The 15,988-nt window shown below is 38.9% G+C and overlaps 1 protein-coding gene across 4 annotated transcripts in view; it reads right to left on the bottom strand.

Annotated features, from left to right (window-relative positions):
• Positions 1-15,988, bottom strand: part of tmem63c (transmembrane protein 63C) — a 180,952-nt gene that overhangs the window by 80,881 nt on the left and 84,083 nt on the right. For 3 of the 4 annotated variants that reach the window (XM_051920106.1, XM_051920109.1, XM_051920107.1), the window contains exon 2: positions 5,954-6,105. The gene's annotated coding sequence lies outside the window, so the exon portion shown is untranslated. Of the gene's footprint in view, positions 1-5,796; positions 5,876-5,953; positions 6,106-15,988 lie in introns of those variants that run through there. The other variant, XM_051920108.1, reaches the window with a different exon arrangement.

The following is a 15,988-nucleotide window of genomic DNA, read 5'->3' as shown; positions in this document are numbered from 1 at the left end:
TTCAACCAAAGAAGTACAGCTGCATTTTTACTGTCACTTGCAAGAAACCAACTAGATGATCAATTGAGAATTGAGAGAAATAGTAAAAAAAAGCTACATTTCTATTGTACAAATTAATAGAAAAATTATTTTAATCCAAATACAATTCTTACCAATACAAAAATGCATTACTTCTTTTTAATATTATTATACTTTGGACCCTAAGGTGGCAATGAGATGGACACCTCCTGGCGTTCAACAACTATAAGGATGTCCCTGAATTATATGGAGAAGAACTTTCGGGCAAGACCTGAAGGCACTGAACATCACATGGGATGATGCTGAAGCACTCACCAAGGATCAGAATCACTGGAAAACCCTTGGTATCCAATATGCCACATAGCATGGGAGGATCTTAGTCTAAGTAAGTATAATTTGGACTTTAGGAGTGCTCATGAGCCTCCTAATAGCATAAATGACAGCTAAAAAGACCAAAGTAATAAAAGGCAAAGTGATTTTATTAACAAAAACAATTGAACAGTAAGAACATGAAAAGGAAAGAACACAAAAAGTTTGAAAATAAAAAAGTTTAAACCTTTTGGGCTTCCTAGGCAATCCATGAGGTGGCTGGTCAGGCCTGGCTTCTTTCCTTCTACTAGTTGAGCTCTCGGCATTGGCAACATACCAACTACAAACTCAAAGTGTACTGGCTGAAAGGGCCTTTTAAACCCGGGTCCAGGAACACTTCTGGGTAACACTTTGTAAGAACTTACAGATTTCCTAGCCACCATTCAAAGCTCTATTGGTGGCACTGACATTTTCTCCAGGAGCACTGGGGTTTCATACAGAATCTCCATAGTGTTATATTTCAGCTAGTCCTTGTTTTATATTCTATTTGAGACATTTGTTTATGTTAATGCTACTTTTGCTCCAGTTTCCACCCACAGTCCATAGACATGAAGGCTAAGTAAATTGGCATCACTAAATTGGCTCTAATGTGTGTTTGGTGTATGTTCTCCCTGTGATTAACTGGTTTCTTGTCCAAATTTTGTTCCTGACTTGAGCCCTATTCTAGCCAAGTTAGGCTTCAGCCCCCTCCCAACAACCCTGGTCTGAAATGAGCGGGTTAGACAATGACATGACATGGTGATTTTGTTAATTTGCTTTATTTCATATGCCTGTGTTATGTTCCTTGTGTTTTCTGGATGGTTCCCAAAAAGAGACGCAACCTGCCAATTACTGCAAATGACTGCTCACATCCTTATTAACATGGGGGCAACTCACAGTTCCTTGCATTTCATTCAAATGTGCTTAGGAGTTGCTGAGTTGTGATTATTTCTGTTCTTGTGCTTTGTAATTTGTTGGATCTTTGACCTTTTTTTTCTGTTTTGGACCTCTGTTTGGATTTTTGTACTGGGACTTTGTTAGCCTTGGATTGCTTTTGCTGGCAACTTCTTTTTGCCTTTTTCTGCTCCATGGAGCTTCATGTTTTTAAAGAGCATTTTTGTGAAGAATAAATCTTTATCCTGTCCTTATTACTCGCCTTATTACTTGGAAGTGTTTGGGACTTTGTACTTGGAAACTCTCCTGCTCAAAAAACATACAATAGAGTGTGGCTGGGGAGTGTCTGTTCCTCCCCGCTACTCCTGTGAGTCTAATAAGCAGCGTCCTCTAGTGGCCTGTGGAACATTTACAAGGCTAACAAATCCACCTTGGCCAGTTACTTGTACCCTAAAACAGATGAGCTAGGTTAGTAAAATAAATCTCAAATAAAAGTGATACAGGGTGGCACAGGGAAACGGGAAATTTTGAAACTAGGTGTTGGTGACCCTGGAGCGTCGGACGTTTTTTGGGACCAAAGCAACCTCTTTTAGAACCGCTTGCCATTTGTTATAATGGGGCAGGGGAATGGTGTGCAAATAGCGTTCACTGTGAAAGCCATTTATAAAAATGGTGATAGTGTAACTGCTGCACAAAGGGAATTTCAGCGTATCATGATTGTGTCCCATCTGCTCATGTGATTACAAAATGGGAGTGAAATTTCAAAGAAACTGGTTCAGCCTTAAAAAAGAAGTCCCCAGGTGGAGCCACTTCACATACTGCCTAACAATTGATGGCAGCTATTCGACAATTGTTAGGAAGGCGCATCATTTCACGCAACAGTGACATTCGATGACCTCTGAGATCCCCAGATTTCACTGTTTGTGATTTTTTTCTGTAGGGATATCTTAAAAACCAAGTGTACTGCACATGTCTTGCAACCATTGCTGAACTAAAAAGGAAGATTGAAGAGGAAATCCCTGGCATTCCTCTTGACATGTTACATCGAGCAATGCAGAATTTCCACAACAGGCTGTCAGAATGTGTATGGAGAAATGGACAACACTTTCAGGATATTTTCTTCAAAACATAAAATGAATATTGAATGAATATTAATTACCATTATTAATTGCATATCCTGTACAATACATTTCATCATTAAATGTATTTTGTAATATTTATTCGTGTATTGAACATGAATTGAAAATTTCTCCTTTTGTTGCGCCACCCTGAATTTTCCATGAATGTTTCCTCAAAAGGCAACAGCTAATATAAATTTGTTAATAACAAACTAACATGAAAAATAAACCCATTCTGCCCTAAACTTTCTCTCGCAGGTCACTTACCATAAAAACCGAAGAAACCTATCACTTTGGGAGGACCTCCGGGGGCAGTGTTCTAATCTGGTGTTAACTAATTATTATACAGCATAGCACTTGATTAACACAGTATTTGATTAATAAATATTTTTATATTATACAGTGATCCCTCGCTATATCACGCTTCGCCTTTCGCGGCTTCACTCCATCGCAGATTTTATATGTAAGCATATTTAAATATATATCGCGGATTTTTTGCTGGTTCGCGGATTTCTGCGGACAATGGGTCTTTTAATTTCTGGTACATGCTTCCTCAGTTGGTTTGCCCAGTTGATTTCATACAAGGGACGCTATTGGCAGATGGCTGAGAAGCTAGATTGCTTACTTTTCTCTCTCTCTTGCGCTGACTCTCTGATCCTGACGTATGGGGATTGAGCAGGGGGGCTGTTCGCACACCTAGACGATACGGACTCTCGTCTAAAAATGCTGAAAGATTATCTTCACGTTGCTATCTTTTGTGCAGCTGCTTCCTGAAACGACAAGCTGCACGGTGCTTCGCATACTTAAAAGCTCGAAGGGCACGTATTGATTTTTGACTGAAAAACAAACTCTGTCTCTCTCTATTTCTCTCTCTCTCCCCCCCTGCTCCTGACGGAGGGGGTGTGAGCTGCCGCCTTCAACAGCTTTGTGCCGTGGTGCTTCGCATACTTAAAAGCGAAACAGCCCTATTGATTTGTTTGCTAGAGATTGTTTTCTCTATCTATGTGACATTCTGTGCTCCTGACATGCACTCCTTTGAAGAGGAAGATATGTTTGCATTCTTTTAATTGTGAGATGGAACTGTCATCTCTGTCTTGTCATGGAGCACAGTTTAAACTTTTGAAAAAGAGACAAATGTTTGTTTGCAGTGTTTGAATAATGTTCCTGTCTCTCTACAACCTCCTGTGTTTCTGCGCAAATCTGTGACCCAAGCATGACAATATAAAAATAACCATATAAACATATGGTTTCTACTTCGCGGATTTTCTTATTTCGCGGATGGCTCTGGAACGCAACCCCCGCGATGGAGGAGGGATTACTGTACTTGTAGTGATTAAAATGTTTAATGCATTTATTGTCTGGTTGTGCTTTTGTGTTGTTGTTTGGTTAACCCTAGCATGGCTTCTGTGTAAAAGATTTATTTCAGTGTCTGCTCAGTGTGGCACTGACTTCATGTTAAGAACCATCTCCTCAATCTAGTGTTTAATTGATTAGAGCATTAGCATTGCTGCCATTTGTTTGATTTAAATTCTTTTGACATCAGTTACTTTATTAAAATAGTTTTCATTGCCTAGACTTAATTAACAATCAAATTGCCTTATATTGTAAATTCATATTCACAAATAGCCACCTTAAGCTTTGGTTTGATCAACACTTCTGAAACAGAAAAACATTCTGTGCCATTTTGATTACAGATTCATTTTCTGTTTCAAATTCAGAACAAGAGAGATTATTTCAGCTTCTATGTTTTAAATGCAGTATATTCCACTTTTACATGTCTGATAGCCACTCCTGTCAGCTACCAGATCCTCAAGCAGTCAGAACAAGCGACTGCAACAGCAGCACATGCGTGCCTGTGACTTATGCCTTGATGTGGCTCTCTCGTACACACAATGGCAAAGTGGCCCGAGCAAATCTCTGTCACACATTACACACACACATCACTGGTACAAAATACTTCATAAACGGAAACAAGACACCATTTGTACATTTCATAACTTGTTGAAAATGTCAGAAAAAAGCAACAAGTTCTGTTATTTCAATATGGTTAATGGTACTAGGTATGGATTAGGCAGAATGGTGGCTCTGAGGCTAGGAATCTGCACCGATTGCCGGATCGAATCCCGTAAATGCCAATAGGGACTCAGCTCTGTTGGGCCCTTGAGTAAGGCCCTTAACCTGCAATTGCTGAGAGCTTTGAGTAGTGAGAAAAGCTCTATATAAATGCAAAGAATTATTATTATTACTTGTGTATTTTATCATAATTTCAAAGTATTAAACTTCTTAATGTGAGATTGACTTTATATTGTAACTTTATATTGTGGACAATTTATGATATTTAACTTGAGGTATGATGTAAATATGTGCTGCAGCAGTACAATTATTTTTTATGGTTCATCTGGCCCCCCAGCCTAAATGTCAAACTCTGTCCATTTACTGTTGATGCTTTTGACTCATTTAATCTTCAACTGCTGGACCATTAGTTAAATTCACTAGTAACGTTTTGCATTCTTACCAATCCAAGTGAAAAACTTCTGGCAAAACAAGATAAAACTGAAGAAAGAATGCTTATCATGCAGGACGCATCACGTTGGACCTTTATCAAGAGCTTACTTTTAAGGATTTATATAAATTTGTACTGTTAATGTGACATAGACCCTCACAAAGCTGTTCTCACCAATATTCTATTGAACATCCATCCATCCATTATCCAACCCGCTATATTCTAACTACAGGGTCATGGGGGTCTGCTGGAGTCAATCCTAGCCAGCACAGGACGCAAGGCAGGAGCAAATCTCCGGGCATGGTGCCAGCCTACCGCAGGGCACACACACACACACACCAAGCACACACTAGGGACAATTTAGGATCACCAATGCATCTAACCTGCATGTCTTTGGACTGTGAGAGGAAACCGGAGCACCTGGAGGAAACCCACGCAGACACTGGGAGAACATGCAAACTCCCTGTGGCGAACCCAGGTCTGCTTACTGCAAGGCAGCAGCGCTACCACTGCGCCACCGTGCTGACCCTCTATTCAACATTTGACCATCAAATATACAAGATACTATTTGTCTCAGGAAACATCACCAACGTTTGTAATAATAATGCCAATTTGTCCAGTGCCATAATGCCACAAACAGTTTCTTGCTCCCTCCCTACATGCTACTTTTCCACACATTTTTTTTTAAAAGAAGTAGCCCAACTCAAGCATGGAAGACACAATAAATTACATCTTCACCAGTCTCACAATACAGAACTTCCAAGGAAGTCTTTAAAAAATTCAAAAGCATCAACAAGATTCATAACTACCCAATATAAAACTCTTTCTTCATTTCTCATCGAACGGCGAGTTAAAAAAGAATTGAATTTATCATAACTTCTTTGTTATTTTCATAACATTTCAAACCAGTCTCACCTAGTCACTTGAGGCTCTCACTCCATGTGCAGCTCTTCACTGCAGCTCTGTCTAGTTCATTTGCTGAACGCACAATGAATGCAATAGACCACTGAATTGTAAAATGCCAAAGGCTAGGAATGTTATTTTTCAGGTTTATATTACCATTGGCACTTACCTTTTCGGTTTGGTGCAAAAAGCAGGACTGGATTAGTCAGATACATGAGGCTTGATTCACAAGCTCACACAGCTGAATAAATGCAATCCACAGTGGACCAGGAAATGTCCTCCTTCATGCTGAAAGCCTCTGAAGTGCGGCAGAGTATAGACCTGCAGCAATAAATGAAAAAAGGAATAGAGCAACACGTCATTTAATAGGCAGAAAGTTAAGTGGTCATCATGCAGATTCCAACCTAGCTGACTCACCCACAAAAGCTTCAGAATTCCGGAGAAAGAACTGCTGTTATCTTGAAAAAGCTGTCAAGAGCTAACCTTAACAATTATGTGCCTTAGGCTCTTATACTGTATAAACATTGGTACACAGAAGACCTTCTGAAACCAGACTTCACACAGTCAAAAACATTTTGCTGCACTGATCACCTAATGTAGTAGTTTTGTGGCTTCTATTTAAATGGCCCTCACTTCCTATGTCTTGATGTGAGAATTCAAGCCTTGAAAACCACCTGGATTGCCTGAGGTATTGTATCATGAAATAACCCCACTAAAGTGAAATTAAAAGTAAGCTAAATTAAATCAGGGCAGAGTGGTGGCTCTGTAGCTAAGGATCTACATTGGTATCCAGAAGGTTGCTGGTTCAAATCTGGTTACTGCCAGAAGGGACCCTACTCTGTTGGGCCCTTGAGCAAAGTCCTTAATCTGGAAAAAATAAATTTGCTCTGGGGTGCAGTACAATGGCTGACCCTGAGCTCTGATCACCAAACATCATGGGGAAAAGACAGTTAACCATCAGGGATTAACAAAGTATATTAAATCAAAGTAAAAAAATTAATTCTGCTATGTTTTCATGTTATACAGTGTCTCACTAATCATTCCAAATTCTCATTTTTTCCAAACTTCTTTCACTGTCTTCCAGTATTACTCCTTGTCTTAGATAGATAGATAGATAGATAGATACTTTATTAATCCCAATGGGAAATTCACATTCTTCAGCAGCAGCATACTGATATAATAAATAATATTAAATTAAAGAATGATAACAATGCAGGTGAAAAAACAGAAAAACAGACAATAACTATGTATAATGTTGAATGTTAACGTTTACCCCTCTGGGTGAAATTAAAGAGTCGCATAGTTTGGTTCACAACATAACATAACTTTTGAAAAACTGCATTAACTAGTTCAGGGTTCACACTGCAGTAGTGTGCATAAGTTTGCTGGTTTTAAATTTTTAATGGAGATTTTGTATTGCATTATTTGTTTTGCAAAATTGCTTTGTGTGAATGACATTACATAAAATATTAACTGATAAATGATTAGTTCCACAGTGGCCCTGCGCCTGTGAGTTCCTATAACAATCATATGGCAGCAGAACTTCACTCAAACATCTTCTAAATACTGTGATGACCTGTTCTAGGGGTGCAACTGTCCAAGCCCAAAAATTATGGCAGGTGATCCCAAAATATCTGGTGTGAAGCCCAGGGTGTGTACAGCCACCCTAACCCGACACAGACAGGCAGGACACAAATTTCCCCACACAGCACACATTTATTATAAGAGGGGGAAGAAATCTTTCTCCGCTTCCCAGAGCACAGTACATAAAGTACCAACAAGCACAAATAAGCACAGTCCCTTCGCCTCCATTCCTCCTTACAGGCTTTGTCCTTCTTCCTCCTGACTCTGGCCACTGAGTAGCAGTGACTGGCCCATTTTACAGGACACCTGGAAGGATTTCAGGTGCCCAACGGCCTTCTTCCAGCAGCACTTCCTGGTGTGGTGGAAGTGCTGCCAAACAAGGCCCAGTAAACGTCCAGGTGTCACCTGGTGGTGGCCATGGGGTCCAGCAGGGTTGAGCTTCCATGCTCCAGGCCCTGCTGCAAGCCAAGGTAGCTGCCCTCTATCAGTCCTTCTGTGCCAAAGGCGTCCCGGCCGAGAAAGGGCCCCGGCGGTTTGCTACAATGAAGACTCCCCAAAACCACAGCATAATGTGTTAAAGCATTTCCAATGCACTTTTATTTTCATTAAATGCAATCGGTGTGATCCTAAGACACATCTGCAGTCCAAATGCCCAGATTTGCAGCACCAAATGATAACCAAACTTGCTTCCATGTCAGCTAAACTAAAATTTTAGGTAAGGGTACAAAAAATGAGATTTAATTGGTTTTATTTGTAAAATTTAATTTAAGAAGTACAGCATGATACCTGAAGGAAAATGTTACATATTGGCTTATATTACTACTTCTCAAGTGAATGAGAGCGAGCTATTATCTGTCACGTATGCGTGTGTGTCAGTGGATCACCATCAGGGCTCATCTAATGTATGTAAGACTACCCTGGGACAAGAGCGGGGCGCTGACACTAATCAAAGATGCCCAGTTATGGCACTTAGCTCTGCCTATAAATTATGGGGTCGGCGGAAGGAGGCATCACTCTGTGAGCAGAGCACACCACAGGACAAAGTCCCTGCATATCTAAGGTTCCAGGAAGGAATCCTCCATTTAAGGCCATATCTGGCTATTGTTGTTTTTTTTCCTTGTTTTCATGACTTCCTACACCCTAGAATGCTTGTACTTTTGTTTCTTCTTTTGTTCAAGTAAATGCACCCCAACATTTACTGACCCGGACTGGTGTTTCCTCCGTCGACCACACATCTCAGTGCTCACTACAAGGTTACCACACTGTTACTGGTTCAGTCCCCTCCTGTGACTCATTGTACACTCTGTATTACAAATAAGTTCTTTAATGGCACTTTACTGATATGTAGTTCCTCATAGAATCATTGCTTGACAAAGAACCATTTCATTTTGTGAAGGGTCATCAGAATATAAAAATTGGTTCTTTTGGCTTTAAAAGGTTCATAATATGTGGACAAAACAGAAATCTTTAATGTATTGTAGGCTGCGTAGCAGATTGCTCAGATCAAGAAAACCTGAAATTAGCTTCTGTTACTGTTTTCAACAAAAGTCCTTTTAAGTTCAGAAGCTCATCGGTATTTCACAAATCTGGTGTCATCTAATCAAGAATATTCAAGAAACCTGTTAAGGATCAAAATAAATAAAGTCTCTTTCTGGAACATTCATGGTGAGGCTCTGTTTGGGAACCAAAAATAGTTCCCCTATGGCATAACCATAAAGAACCACCTTGGCACCATTATTTTTACAAGGGTATGACCCTGAGCAAATCATAAGCACGATGTCATAGTAAGCATTTAACACTCTGAAGCAAGAGACTGCAACTCCAATTGTACAAAAATATTGGAATAATTATACTATAGTTCTGAACTTGTATTTATAATAATTGAAAGGTGCTATATTAAATAATTGTGTTTATTTACACTAGCTTTCTGAATAGGATACTGACATAGAAACAATGTGCCATACTCTCAAACTCGATCCAAGTTCAGAAAAGCTCAGAATACTTTTCAGGATTTATCTTTACCCCAGTCCTGCAATAAAGGAGAAAGACTGAGAAATAATAAAAAAAAGTTACAAAAAACAGCCTGGTAAAACAGATTTACATCTTAGACTCTGTTTTATTCCACCAACCACCCATGTGATGTGACCGGCCTAGCACTACGCCTCAGACCACAAACTTCAGTAAACACTGGAAGGAAAGGCAACAGGATCTGGGAGCCTTCAAAAGATACACAAGAGTTGTTGATAAGCAAGATGTCATAGTAGCACTTACTCCCTGAAGCAAGAATTATATCAAGAAATAAGATGGAGGAGGTCACAAGAATAACTGAGGAATAAAATAAAAAAGACTCAGAATCAAGATCTACACACAAAGCTGAAAACCACTCTGTTTTCTTAAGCTCTCCTTTCCTCATATTTTACTTGTATACTTTTGCACAATGTGTCCAGTTTCATAACATAAATCAATGTCTACCCATTATACAAAAAGTCCCATTTCCTTGTTACCACTTTTTCTTTGATTTGCTTATCTTGGGCAGCTCAGTGGTGGTTGATATATATATATATATATAAACTCTTCCTTCAGTATCAAGCTTCACTCACTTACAAGCTAGAAACAACTTACACAAAGAAGGCACTGTCTAAAATGACACACATACAGAAGCACAACTGGTTTTCTTATCTAGTATCCTACAAAATTCAAAAAATGTTTTCTCTTTTCCTTCTTACTTTAAAATTTACACACAGCTCAAGGGTTAGATATTAAATGCACTTCCTTATAATGCCATGTTTGTTTGTTAATTACTTATAGGGAGTCTCATTAATGAGGTGTTTAGGGATGGGACTATGTGCTGTTGCTGTACAGGTCAGGGTTTGCTTCCCGGCTTGGTAACTGTGTGTACTGTATATGTGTGTGTGGAGTTACCTCATTTAGCCCACACGTTGTCTCCAGTTTCTATAGCTTCGATACACAATGCAAGAACGTTTATGTGAGGTTAATTTAGAGCCGATAAGTGCAAGTGTATCAGTGTTTTCTGCAATGTATGGACATCTTGCCCAGAGTTGGTTGCTGCCTTAGGTCTACTACTACCAGAATAGAATCTGGTGTGTTATGAACTGGAAGAAGTGAATTATAAAAATTAATGAATGGATTTTATGTGAAGGCTGAGGGAGATGCTAAATTAAAAACACATTTTGTAATTCATTTTTCCAAATACTCTGAAGTGCTCTAAATTTAGTCACTGTCACATGTGTGCATTTCAGGGACACCTGAAGGGCTCTTATGAAGGTAAATCTCCTTCGGACCAGGAGTTGGCACTGTTGCCTAATACCTTTTCTTCTCGTCCCTCTGCACCTGTTCCACCTCTGACATCACTTCCGTACTGGAGCTGCTTCTTCCTGCTTGGATGCCACCTAAGCACCTCCTACTCCACTTCACTTCAGTCATTTTTGTGTTTTGCTTCTCATAATATATGAGGATCACGAAAGTGCCTCAACCATTTCTGATTTGTTTTTGTGTCATTATTGCATCAGCTATGTAAAAAGAAAGTCCTAGAATATTAGGGTAAATGTTTTGTAACACAAAAAGGACTATGTAAACCATACTACTTTACTGGACTACTTTACAAGAAAGTCTTGCGGTTGACAAAAAGATTACAATAAAGTACATGGATGGTGTTCAACACCTTCTTGGGTGTTTATGTTTAAATATATATATCTTAACTGCACAATAATTATTTTACATATCATGTTGAAATGACTAAAACGTATTCTACACACTTGGACACCATAAACTTTATATATTTGGTTTATGATGCACTGTACAGAGAATGATACTCAATCAAGATGGATTTCAAGTAGTATACATATCATTATAGAAATTTCTTTTTTTAAGATACTAGGGGGCTTTGTTCACCAACCCCCGTGTTTGGTTTTCCGGATACACACTTTTAAGATTTTTTTTTCTTTGAATTGTTTCTATTTCATTAGTTTCACTTTTATTTCAGAACTTCTGTAAAAACAATATTTGTAATCTTGCGAGTCCCAATATGCTGAATCTTTTTAATGAGGTCAGGATAGGTTTCTCTGTTTGGAATTTCAGCAAAGACAAAATGATCTATATCATCAGCAGTTAATAATTTTTTTTTTACAAAGTAACAAAGTAAGTAGAGTTCTGCATTGGACTACTGTCTGTAAAGTTGTGCTATTTTCCTCTCACAGTTCCAAAAGTACATGGGTTTACCAAGGTGATACCCCAGCTTTTGTCTAGGTTTTTGTACAAGGGCTAGACAGAACGTTTTTGACTTCTGGGGTAAATGTAGCTTTTTAAATAAGCAGACAGATAAATATATATACATTAACAAAGTAACCAATAAATGTATGTGTGGTAAACTCCATTTTTGAAATTCTCAAGATTCTTTATTTGTCACATGCATAGTTATAAAGGACAACACGCAGTGAAATGCATCCTGATTCGCTTATCAAAAACTGTGCAAAGTTAGAATAATATCAGTCAGATTAACAAAAAGTCATAGATTGAAAGGTAACAGTATAGTAGAACATAATAAATAATTCTACTTTAGTCACGTAATTGTACTTAAGTGTTAAGGTGCAATAGTGTAGTAATTATTGTGCAAAACCAAAGTTAGACTGGTGCATAGTTAAATGAGGCAGTTTGTTTGCGCTACTGTGATCTTTACTTTCTTTTTTTATATTTTCTAATTTTCCTACTTTCATATCCTTTAACTTTCTCCACATGTGAATAGCGCAGTTTTTTTTTTTTTTTTTGAGCCTTTCTAATTTCACTGGTTTCATAGTCTCTAACCTGCTCTGCATGTGTTTAGCGCCAACGTTTGTAAACGTCTTTATGAAGTTCTACTTTCTTTTACTCATTGTCTTTTAATTCTGCGCCGGATTGGACGTGCTTTTTTTTCAATTCCACTTGTTCCGGGCTGATAATTACTTTCCTTATTTTCTGAATTTGCACCTCGATTATTGTTTTTTGCTCTTTTTTCTGTCCAACGCTTTTGAGTCTCTTTTCTCCGCGCTGCTCTGTTCTTCATTTAGATGTCGACATTTAATTTATAACGTACTGTCCTTATACGCTTTATATGCGCTGAGAGCCCTGGATCTGTGTGTGCTCAAATCCTTCACAAGACTGAATGTTTTGCTGCCTATTGTCCTATTTGATAGATTGTAAGTAGGGCGTGTCTTTGGTCTCACGGGTCTTTAAAATGTCTTACAAGATTATCGTGTATCGTAGCCTTGCATTTGCTTTCCATTCCAGGATTTTCTTTTATATATAGAGAGAAAATCTGCAATCAAGACAAAAATGTAGATTTTTTTCACCTTTAAGAAGGATTTGTAACCAACAATTTTTAAATGAAAAATGTATAAGTCACTTTTAATTGAAAATTCAAAAATAAAATAAAAACATCCAACAATTTGTTTGCATGAGTGTGCAATAAGGTGGTCCTAAAATAAAAAATAACATGTTTTAAGTTCTCCACAAAGCTAAACAACATTGAGAGGTCACTCTGTCAGTTTTTATGTCATCTGAACTGAATAGCAGACAACAGTCCCACACTTGTAGGTCTACAACATTATGAAATGGAAAATTCTTACAACAGTTTGCGACCAGTTGAAGGATAAATTGTTTCTGCTCCTCATTCTTTGTCAGTATTTTATTGCACAGTACTTTACCGATGACACTTACTCCTAATTCAGCTGTTTTATTCACTACCATCATGCTTGTCCCATAGTTCACAAAAGTTGTTGAAGATTGAATCATCTATCCACTGTTCTCGTGGTTTCCTGAAACTTTCTTTGTCTTTTTCAATATGGACATCAAAGAATGATGCTATCTCTCTGTTACCAGATCCTCCAACCTCAGCTGTTCAGAGTCATTTGACAGCTTAAGACATCGAGGAATGTCTGGTAAATGGTGGCTGCTGCAGGCTTTGCACCATCTTTTCCTTTGTTCCTGCAGAGACCCTGTCATCAAAAAAGGTCTAAAATAGAAACTCCTACTTACTACTAGAATGTTCTGGAATCTTCCATTTACTACTAGAATGTTCTGGAAACTCTGCCTTAGTACTAGAATTTTACTAATCACTTAGCCAGTTAAGAACTCAGTGCAAGAGTACTGTACATACGTAGTAACAATACAAATAAAATGTTCAGAATGGAATGACCATCAGATGCAAATTTCACAGGAAAGAAAACCATCCCTAATGGACAAAAATAAGACTTGTGCAAAATGATTCTACAAACATCAACTCTTTGCATTGGTTTGTGGACCGGACTACCCTAATTCACAAGGGTGCTTAAAGGCAGGAACCAACCGTGGATGGCTGCACAGCAAGTTAGAAAAACAGAAGCACTAAGTTAACCTTACAAAAGTAAATACATTTATATACCTTGTGGCCTACAGGCAGAGCACCAGCTCCCCCAAACCGACACAGACAGGCACAAGACACAAGTCTAGTAACACACACGGTCTTTTATACTGCTGTGGGAAACACTTTCCAATCATTTCCCACCAATGCACAGTACAATAAAGCACCACAGCACAATAATAAAGCACTCAGCAATTTGTCTTCAGTCTTCTCTTTTCCTCCGACTCTGGCTCTGTCCTTCTGCCAGCACTGCTCCTCAAGCAAGCTTTGTCCTCCACCTCCTGACTCTGGCTCCTGGAGCAATGGCAGACAGCTCTTTTTAAGCAATCTCCAGAAGTAATTCTGGTGTCCCGAAAGCTTGGTGCACTTCCGGCTAAGGCTAGAGCCCCATAAAGTAGGGCTTCCCAGTCCCCGGCAGCAACCCCTGTCAGCACCCAACAGGGCTGAGTCACAGAACTCAAATTCCCATGATGCCCTGTGGAAAGCAGGGTGCTGCCGCAACCCAGGCAGCTGCCATCTAGCACTACAGGGGAGATAATGCCCTGGGCACACTCTCTCTCCCAGTCATTCTATCTTCCGGGCGTCCTGGGGTCGGGTAAGGCTGCCAGTAATTTGTATTGGAAGATAATGCTCAAATATTTTTCAAGTACATTGCAATAAATTTAATTTTCTCAAGAGTATGATGATGGTTTTGAATGAAGATATGTTCTGAACGGAACTGATGTCTGTTAATGCTGTCTGCTTCCTCGCAGGACAAGCTTTGTATTCCTAATACAAATCATAGGGAAAAAATGGGCTCATATAACTGATGAAGGATGCTTCTTCAGTTCCTTCATCCAAATGTTGATCACAGCATAAGGTGAGCGTTGCTTATCTCACACATGTAAACAATCACTGCAAATAAATTCGGATTTTGTCTTGTGGTTTCCATGTGCGACGAAATAAGAACACTTTTAACAATTCAAATGTACAGCACATAATGTATTTGATAAAACGATAAAATGCACATTTTTCAATTATGCCCCACTCCTCAGGCGAACATGTAAAATGGAACCATTCATCCGTTTTCTACGTCCTTTTCCATCCAACTGTAGCCCAACTTTATCCTTACAGAAAAAGGCATAGGAAAGGGAAAAGGTCCACCCTTTTTTAAAATTAGCATCAACGATAAAGGCACAGAAAATAAAGCACAGTGTAGCGCCAGCTCATGGGAACAGACAGGTTTTAATCTTATGTTCATTTCAATGTTTTGATTTTTAAACATGTAAATATTTGCATGGGTAGCACACTTCAACAAGGCAGCACAAATCACCAGAACACTGGGCGTACTTGGACTTAATTAGTTAATCCAGATTCACTGTTATGCTTATGTTAGCTATAACTACCAATAACAGCCACAATACTCAAAATGCAGTCCACTTGTGATATGAGCCCTCCTCATCCCTCACTCCACTGAAAAGGAAAGTGAAATACTAGCAGTGCGTTTGCTTTCCCAAGTGCGCGCTCTGTCTCTGTGCGGAACGTTGTTAAAACTTAAAGGGCCATCAACCAATAAAGAAATGCATCTTCGAAATACCCCCAGTGGTATGTAAACTGTTCATAACTCCTAGGTTTGAAAGCATGCACTTTAATGGCACCAAGTACTTCATGGCAGCACTCTATTATCAATCCATTTTCTGACCTGAGTAACTCATTCAGCAGACTCAGCTCTGGACTGGGGGTCGATTTGTAGCGCACACACACAATCACTTGCAGTGAGAGTAACTGGAGTGTGAACTGTACGTTTTGATATAAAGCCATGAGGAAATGCCTAAGAGATGAGCAAATTTTTGGGCTAAATGACCCCTGTGGTCACACCAGAGTGGAGAGCCATGAACACTTTGGCTTTATTCAACTAAGGCTGCATGGTCAGTCCTGGCCCTACACTTTACTGGGCTGTGTGGTTCCTCATACAGCCATTTCATTCTGGGAAGGGTTCTTTGCATATGAAGTTGATTCTTTGGGCTTTGAAAAACTTCCTAATATGTGGAAAGATATACTGACAGATTGCAAAACTGTGAATTTATTAGTGCTTTTAAAATCATAAATCCACTGGTATTTCATAAATCAGTTACCTTTTCATGGTTATTTATTGAGCCCTATGTGAATCCAGATAAATAACAGATCTTTTGGATCTTTCCTTGTTGGTTCCTTAAAAAGCTATCCACATGTTTTCCCTATGACATT

This window comes from Erpetoichthys calabaricus, chromosome 16 (assembly GCF_900747795.2).
Source record: "Erpetoichthys calabaricus chromosome 16, fErpCal1.3, whole genome shotgun sequence".
Lineage (NCBI taxonomy): Eukaryota > Metazoa > Chordata > Cladistia > Polypteriformes > Polypteridae > Erpetoichthys > Erpetoichthys calabaricus.
Note: the sequence above shows the minus strand (reverse complement) of the source record. Positions and strands in the feature narration are given on the sequence as shown.